Source organism: Rhinopithecus bieti, unplaced genomic scaffold (genome assembly GCF_001698545.2).
Source record: "Rhinopithecus bieti isolate Rb0 unplaced genomic scaffold, ASM169854v2 scaffold_31527, whole genome shotgun sequence".
Classification (NCBI taxonomy): domain Eukaryota; kingdom Metazoa; phylum Chordata; class Mammalia; order Primates; family Cercopithecidae; genus Rhinopithecus; species Rhinopithecus bieti.
In genome coordinates, this window is record NW_016813959.1 from 760014 (window position 1) to 769095 (window position 9082).

Sequence of the window (9082 nt, forward strand, 5' to 3'; positions counted from 1 at the left end):
CTTTTCTGCCCAGGAGCCTGTCTACCTCCCACTGCTGCTTATGGCACTCAGGCTGTTCATGCCAAGGGGTGCCTGCAGACCTGCACTGAGCCACCTTCAGCCCCCACCTTGGCCTCCCTCCCATGCTCTTGGATGCCCAAAGCCCAGAGGGGACTGAAGTGGCAGAGGGCTGACGTGTTAGTACTGCCCCAAGCATATATGCACCTAGCTGGATCTGGGCAGCACCTGGGCTTGGCCACAACTTTGCTCCAAAATTGGAGTGGGTCCCAGGAGTGGGGAGAGGCCAGGCAGTGGGAGCAGGCACTTCTGAGTCTGTGGGGGAAGGGGGGCTTCCCAGGCCCCCAAGAGCACAGGTATGTCCTGGTCCACAGCCACAGCTGGGCCTGGGAGTGTGGGGCTCCCACCCCACCAGAAGGGGGTGGGGATCCTGCTTATTTCCAGCTCCCACTACCTCTGCGGAGTGAACAGCCCCAGCCGCACCTTCCCAGCTGCAACCAGTGTCTTTGCTGCAGCTGCTCCAGATGGGCTGCTGCCATCATCAATAAGTGGAATGAAATTTCATGCAGCCACTGAAAAGAAAGGTTTAAATCTATAAACATTGCCATGAAAATAACAATAAAGAGGTGGTATGTATAATATCCTTTTGTTGTTGTTTGGTTTGTGGTTAAAAAAGAAAATAGAATAATAATGTGATAGTAAATGTATAAAAATAAAAGTGGGGAGGTGGGGGAGTGGAGAAATACACACCAAACAGTTATAGTGAGGATCTTGAGTGGTATGGATGAAATTATAGAGAATTTTCCCATTTCCATAGCATTCAAATTATTATTATTATTATCATTCCTTTTGACTGTATTTATTTTAATGCTGAATTTACTCCTGTGCCATAAGTTTTTGTTTCTTCAGTTTCTTCTGGTATATCTTTTTCTTCTGGGTAAACCTCCTCTTCTGGTTTAGGAACAATCTGTTCCTTTTCAGTTAGGATCTTCTCTGTGTGGCAGGGAGAGCTCATGTATGGGTTAATCTGACCATGAGCTCTGTAGGTCCAGTGGTGCATCTTAGGTGCTTTGTTCACTTGGATATGCTCAATGACTGGAGAATCTACACCTAAAAACATAAGTTCAGCATTACTCTCTGCATTTTAAGCATGTGCACCAAAAATTCAGCACTCTTTTTGGGCCACCGACCTTGTGTCCAGCCCCACTGCATGGCCTGGGCACACCTACCAACTCCACCATTGTAACATCAGGAAGGTATGCACTGTTTCTGTAAAGTGCCATCTTTCAGATACTTCGTGGCTTTTCATATATGCATACCCTTGATGGCCTAGGTAGTTTCACGAGTGTTCTTAAAGTGAACACGGAGATTGGAACCTCTTGATTTGCATGATTTTTTGGGGTTCTCCAGGTCACACGAATAGCAAACCATTTTCACAGATTACCTCAGGCCGCTTAGGAAAAGAGAGCATGTTCAAATTATTACAAACTGTAAACCTTTGTAATAATAAGAGCCAATATTTTATTGAGGGTTTGCTACCAAACACTATCCTCTGTTCTTTGCATGCATTACTGCCTTTAGTTATCTCAATTGTCTTTTGAAGCAAGTTCTGTTATTTTCTGTGAGGAATATAAGGCGTAGGTGAGGTTGAGTGTCAGATAGCAAGACAGTAAGTGGTGGAGTTAAATTTCAAACCCAGATCCTGACTCAATAGCCACTATATTATGGGGGTTCACACGCACACACACACACTCACACACACTCACTCACACTCACAGAGTGCGGTTAAAATCTTTACAAGGGCAGTTACAAACAATAAAAATGCCAACAATATAATATCTGAAAAAGCGACCCACAAAATGTGTGTGCACTGTGATTTGTGATTGCTCCATACATAATATGCATCTGCAAAAGGACTATAATCATTTGCATGATGGCAATCTTTTTCTTTATTTGTCAAATTGCAAAAGTAGGCACCAGCCATGAGCTGAGAGTTGAGCTCATTTATACACAGTTCAGATGGCCAGGCTGGATTAGCTTTCCTCCTTCCTACACCACCCTGGGCTCATCATGCCACAGCATCGTTGTCAGTGTCACCGTTAGCCTCCCCAAACAATGCCACAAATTTTTGAGGGAATCGAGGATCAGAGAGGTAAAGTGTCTTGGACAAGGCGGAACAGTGAGGAAGCAGCCAAGCATGGATGTAACCCAAAGATTTTCCAGGTTTGGCCCAGTTTTTCTACTTCCTACTGTGTTGCTATTTCATTTAATCTTATTTCTTCCTCCTCTATCTAAGAACAGGAGGCTATTCTCTCATGTTCTTCTCTGAGTTTTCTCTCTCCCCTACTCCTCCTCCCTCTGCACCTCTCCTTTCTCTCTCCTAACCTGGCTCCACTGCTTCATTGCCCTTCACATGCCCACAATGGCCACTCTGGCTCATAATCCACATAATTTAGTATGCACCTGAACTTCACTCTGCTTACATTCCAACTCATGTATTCAAGTCAACCCCTGCATCACATGGGTGTTAGTCAATAGATTCCAGTAACACTTGGGCCTATTTTCCATCCCAATCAATACTAAAATAGATCTATTACACTGTTTCTTGTTATTACCACAGAAAATTCTATTTATCTATGATACAAATTTCCACAGATTTTTAACAATAGCTTTGTAGGAATCCACTCATAAAAAATTAAAGGGAGGTGGCCGGGCATAGGGACTCATCCCTGTAATCCTAGCACTTTGGGAGGCCGAGGTGGGTGGATCACCTGAGGTCAAGAGTTCAAGACCAGCCTGGCCAACATGGTAAAACACTACTCAGGAGGCTGAGGCAGGAGAATCACTTGAACCCAGGAGGTGGAGATTGCAGTGAGCCAAGATCGCGCCACTGCACTCCAGCCTGGGTGACAGAGCGAGACTCCATCTAAAAAAAAAAAAAGAAAGAAAGAAAAAAGAAAAATTAAAGGGATGGGATCATCAGAATGGAATTTTTAATTGTTGAGGGAGAACGAGAAGAGAATAAAATCTCCAGGCATTATTAAACACAGAGTTGTAGATACTCTGCTTCAAAGGATTTTGGACAAACTGCCAGGAGGTCAAACATTTCCAGTTTCAGTGGAAACATAATTTAGCTAATTTCCTAGAAAAGAAAGCACATAGTTAATCCAAGTCTGCTAATTAATCTAAGAGAACACACTGGCTCTTGATGGCATTTTCCCCTTTGGGAGAGGAAAAAATAACCCTGCTTATAAATTAGTGTTTTCTTAAACAGACAGACTGAAATTTACTGCAGCTCTTCAGGGATTTTCAGCTTCAATAAACCAGTGGGAAAGTTCTTCCTTGCTTGCATACACATGCTCTGTTGCCCCATTGGCAGAGGCCTCCCTCCCTTACTTTCCCTCCTTCCTCTCTTGCTTCTCCTTTCCTTCTTCCCTTCCTCCCTTCCTTCATTCCTACAACAAATACTTATTGAACACCTACTACATGCCACATATTGTTATGTCCTAGTGTACAGCAGTGAACAAAAAGTAGTAAATAAATATGTTAGATATGTTAAGTACTTTGGGGAAATACAACGCAAGAAAGGGTCAGGGAGTGCTGGTGGGGTGATATGGCTTGGCCATGTCCCCACCCAGATCTCATCTTGAATTGTAGTTTCCATAATCCTTAAGTGTCATGGGAGGGACCTAGTGGGAGGTAATTGAATCATGGGGGCGGTTACCCCCATGCTGTTCTCATTATAGTGAAGGAGTTCTCACAAGATCTGATGGTTTTATAAGGGGCTTTTCCTCTTTTGCTCAGCACTTCTCCTGCTGTCACCATGTGAAGAAGGACGCGTTTGCTCCCTCTTCCACCATGATTGTAAGTTTCCTGAAGCCTCCCTAGACATGCTGAACTGTGAATCAATTAAACTTGATAATTTCTTCATAAACTACCCAGTCTCAGGTATTTCTTTATAGCAGCGTGGAAACAGACTAATACATGAGGACACTCTGAGATTTTAAATAAATGGCCAGGGAGGACTCATTAAGAAGGCAACACTTGAGCATAAACCCAAGCAGGTGAGGGAGGAAGCTTTGCAGCTATCTGGGGCAAAACCAACAGGAAAAGTGCTGCCACTGGAGTGTGGCTGGAAGTTTGAGAGCAGCAAGGATCAGGCCTGGAATTAGAGGAAGGCAGAGGAGGTGAGTTGAGCAAGTGCAGGATTGGATCTTGTCTTTCTTTCAAATTTTTATGATTTGTATATCATTAATTTTTTTCACATTCATTTTGATACTGCATTAAAATATTACTGATCTTGACTACTGAGGTTTTGGCATCTTGAAGCGAGTACTCACTAGCTTCACTCTAGTCCAGGCCCAGGAGCCAATGTAGGGGAGTGGAGCAGGGGTGAGGGCGTGAGTTAGGGAGAGTGGTAGGAAATGAAGTCAGAAAGAAAGGAGCAGGGGAAGATGCTGAGGAGCTTGGCTTTTACTCTGAATAGGGTGGGAAGTCATTGAAGGGCTGTACTCATTTTCTGCCATAACAAACGACCACAAATTTATTGGTTTAAACAACACAAGACTGGGTGCAGTGGCTCATGCCTGTAATCCCAGCACTTTGGGAGGCTGAGCGGGGTGGATCACGAGGTCAGGAGTTTGAGACCAGCCCGACCAACATGGTGAAATCCTGTCTCTACTAAAAATACAAAAATTAGCTGGGCTTGGTGGCGTGCGTCTGTACTCTCAGCTACTCAGGAGGCTGAGGCAGAATAATCACTTGAACCCGGGAGGTAGAGGTCGCAGTGAGCCGAGATTGAGCCACTGCACTTCAGCCTGGGTGACAGAGCAAGACTCTGTCTCAAAAAAAAACAAAACAAAACAACCCACAAATACATTATCTTACAATTCTATAGACTTGAAGTCCAACACAGGTCTCACCAGGCTAAAATCAAGCTGTTAACAGGGCTGTTTCCTCACTGGGAGCTTTGGGTGGGAATCTGTTTCCTGCTCATTAGGTTTGTTCACAGACTTCAGGGCCATGCAGTTGTAGAACTGAGGTCCCCTTTCCCTTGTAGTTGGCTTGTGGCTCCCTTCCTCCATTTTCAAAGCCAGCAATGGAGGGTCAGGCTCTTTTCATGTCACATTTCTCTGATCCATTTTTCTGTCTTCCTCTCCTACTGTTGAAGACTCATGTGATTAGACTGGGCTCCCCTGGATAATCCAGGATACTCTCCTCATCTCAAAGTCCATACCCTAAGCACATGTACAAAGTTCCTTTGCTATGTAAGGTAACATATTCACAGGTTCCAAGGATTAGGATGTGAACATCTTTGAGGAACCATCATTCTGTCCACCCCAAGGGCTTTGAGCAATGGAGCAACTGCTCACTCTGCAACCGAGAATGCGTCAGTCTAGTTGCTCTGTTGAAAATAGCTGGGGGTGGGAGGAGGAAGGCCAGGGAGGATAGGGCAAGAAGCAGGAAGCTGGTATAGAGGCTGACACGATAATTCAGGGGAGAAATAATGGTAGTTTGGACCAAGGTAGGGGGAAACTCTGGAGGAGTCAAGGCTAGATAAGGTGACAATAGGTTTCAGATGTCAAGCTGGCTAAGCTACTATCCTCAGTTATTCAATCAAACACTAATCTAGGTGTTGCTCTGAAGGTATTTTATGGACATGATTAAAGTCCTTAATCAACTGACTTTCAGCGAGGGAGATAATCCTAGATTGAAGGTGGGCCTGATCCAATCCATTGAAAGGCCCTAGAGGAACTGAGGGTTCCCTGATGAAGACATTCTGCCTTTGGATGGTAACTCCGCTCATGCCCAGGAGTTCCAACCTGCCCTTTCTGACAGCCTGCCCTGTGGATTTCCCACTCGCCTAACCAGTCCCATGATTATGTGAGGCAGGAGAATCGGGTCTAGAGGCAGGGAACCTCATGGCTTCCTAGAACTAAATCAAATGGAAGCACTGCAGCTGTGACAGGAACTATACTTGTCATTTACATAGAATCTACACCAAATAAATGACTTTGTAACCTCACTTTAGCCTCTTCATTTACATAGGGCATACACCAAGTAACCAATGGAAACCTCTAGATGGCATTTAAACCCCAGAAAATTCTGTAACGGGGCTCTTAAGCCCCTATGCTCGGCCACTCCAACCCCGTAGAGTGTACTTTCGTTTTCAATAAATCTTTGCTTTTGTTGCTTCATTCTTTTCTTGGTTTGTTTATGTGTTTTGTCCAATTCTTAGTTCAAGATGCCAAGAACCTGGACACCCCCAACTGATAACATATGTAGGGCAATTCCTTGCAATAGATCTCTTAATATGACTCTCCTACTGGTTCAGATTCTCTGGTTGAATCCTGACTGATACATCCTGAATAAGTTTGAATGTGGAGCTGACTGGCTAAGCTAGTGTGTTGGAAGTGGGACGTGAGAAAGGGAAGTCCAGGATGTTTCCAAAGTCTTTTGCCCAGAGCAGCCAGAAGGATGGCTTAGGTATCTCCTTCTAAGGTAGGAACCACAAAAGCAAAAGCCACCTGCAAAAGCCTGTTCAAGGGATGGTGAAGGAAGAGGCCCAGTTTCCCCCAAGGAAGCCCTTTCAGAGGGGGGATGTATATAGGCAGGGATGGGTTGGAGTGCCTGGCCAGCCCTGATGTGGGCAAGCTCCAATTTAAGGGGGTGAAATAGGGAATAAAGTCACTGCTGTGCTCCATGCCACTCATCCAGAAACACTGTGGTTTTCCACTGCATTCTGGAATCCTCAGGAAATCTAGAGCAGATCTTTTTACTGTTCTCTGCTGTGAACCCCACCTCCCCTGTTGCTGTGTGCTCTGGGAACGAGTTAGCTGAACCCTGAGCCAAAAACCAACAAGGAGTGCTGAATAGAGACTTTATGGAGTTGCTCTGTGGGCTTTTCTTCTTGTGAAGGAACAGGGTGTGCTTGAAAGTAAAAAGTGAGTTCTTTTGTTTTGTTGTTGTTGTTATTGTTGTTTAAATCTTCCTGGAAGGCAGAAAGAAAGAGATAAAAAGGAAAAAACAGCATTTGTCACTTACAGTGCTCTGGTTAGCACAGTAGCTGGGCCCCTGAACCCTCTGCAGGCCTCCCAAGCTGGCACTGAATAATATGTGAGAAGTGAAAGGAACTTTTCCATGAGTCTGGCAGCACAGACAGACACTGAGGTGGCAGAGCTGTCTCTTCCCAGCCCACATGCAGAGGCCTGCAGCTCCTCCTTCCAGCCCACACCCACTAGAGCTTCTCAGACAGGCCGTGTCCTGAGAAGGATGTTGCCAATGCAGATGTTTGAGAGGCTCACTGATGAACAAATCAACAGAGCAGATTTAATCTGAAGAGATCCAAATATCGTGCTTCTTTGGACTCATGGAAATGGCGAAAGATTTAACATCAGGAAGCACTTAAGTCAGCTAATTTCTAGAGCCTTCTTCCTCCCTGTTACTTGATTCTAGATTAGATAACCAGTTAGACGTCAGAACCAGACCTTTTTATCCAGACAGGTACCAATTAGTTGTTTTTCCTTCCGAAGCCAAGTCCTCGAGTTTCAGGTAGACTTCAGTTGATTTCTGCGAGGTCTTTGCTTTCTCTCCACCAGAATACTCACCGTTGAGGTAACAGCAGAGAAGGTCCTTAGCACCTTGTATCCGTATAGGAAAGAAAATGAAAAATGTTTGTCTCACCTCTTTTGCTGCTGATCTCTACAGGAAAGCAAAAGCCCTGAAGAGCCTGACTTGGAATAAAAACATGCACCATACAAGATTTTTATGAGGATTAAGTAACTTGGGCTAAAATATTTTGGAAGCTGCCAAGGGCTCTACAGATGAGCTATACAGAGGCATTTGCTGAAAACTGGCCTGGATTGACAAGCGCAATGCAAACGTAAGGAGCTGAACAGCCTCTGCAGTCCCGGGGGGATGGCAGCCACACAAGGCATGTACCATGCTGGGATGATGGGAAAACCAGTGTCTCAAGAGGAGACTGGAAGAGATTCTTGGCCCAGCAAAAAAGCTAAAGAGGGGGAGAAATTTTAGGTAGCAAAGCCAAAAGTAATAGTGATGTAAGATCTGTGAGGTTTCCCCTTTCTATTCACTAGGACCGTAGATGTATGAGAGACACGTTCAGGGTTAAGGTCTCATTGGAGGACACATCCCAGAGGCCTGTGGGAAACCAGCTCAGAGGGGTCCTTGTTACCTGAATCTCAGAGCATGCATGGGGTGACAGACATGCAGAAGTAGGGGATTTGGGGAGTATAGGGAATTTGGTTTCTAGATGTATTTCCAGACGTTCCATTGGCCAAACTTCTTTTCTGATAAACTGGTGGTGTGCAGGCTAGCAAGAGACCTGAATTGGCCATATCTGTCTCACATATCAGCTATTCCCAGGAGTGCTTGGCAAAGGAAAATGCGGGTGAACAGGTTGACAGCAAATTGCCTTAGAAGCCTGCAGAAGGGTGTACTCCTAGGGAGGATGATAATAAAGCTAGTGTGTACTTATTGATTATTATGATGTGGGCTAGGCACTGTTCTAAGTATTTTATGTGTGTCAATCCATTTGATCCTCAGTACAATCCTATGAAATAGGATGACTGTTTTTCCCTTTTAATGGATAAGGAAACTGAGGCACAGAGTAGTTAAGTAATTTCCCCAGGTCATACAGGTAAAGCCAGGTTTCAAACTCAGACTGCCTAGCTGCCTCATGTTCCAGTAAGTGGATAGAGCATACTTTCCAATCAGAAAATGAAACATTAACATGCTAACAAGGGTGAATATTTGTTTGGACTAAGGTGGCCTGTAAAGACAGGATGTTACAACTTAGAATGCTAAAATGCTTTTGGTTACTGCATCAGTAAGGATGCTTTTGGCTGCAAGTAACAGAATAACAGAATAACTAACCAAAAATAGTTAAACAATAAGGACATTTATGATTTCACATAGCCATAAGCCTGGATGCAGTCCAACCTTTTGAGGTCAGGGATGTCATCAAGAATCCAGATATTTTCCATTTCTTGATTCTGTATTCCTCAGTGTGTCTGCCATGTCTCCCTCACACTTACAAGGTGGCTGTGACAGTTCCAGGCATCAC

At 44.5% G+C, this 9082-nt stretch overlaps 1 pseudogene; it reads right to left on the reverse strand.

Moving 5' to 3' along the window:
• Nucleotides 1-873: 873 nt before the first annotated feature.
• Nucleotides 874-1428, reverse strand: LOC108513475 (60S ribosomal protein L17 pseudogene; annotated as a pseudogene).
• Between the last annotated feature and the right edge of the window lie 7654 nt (nt 1429-9082).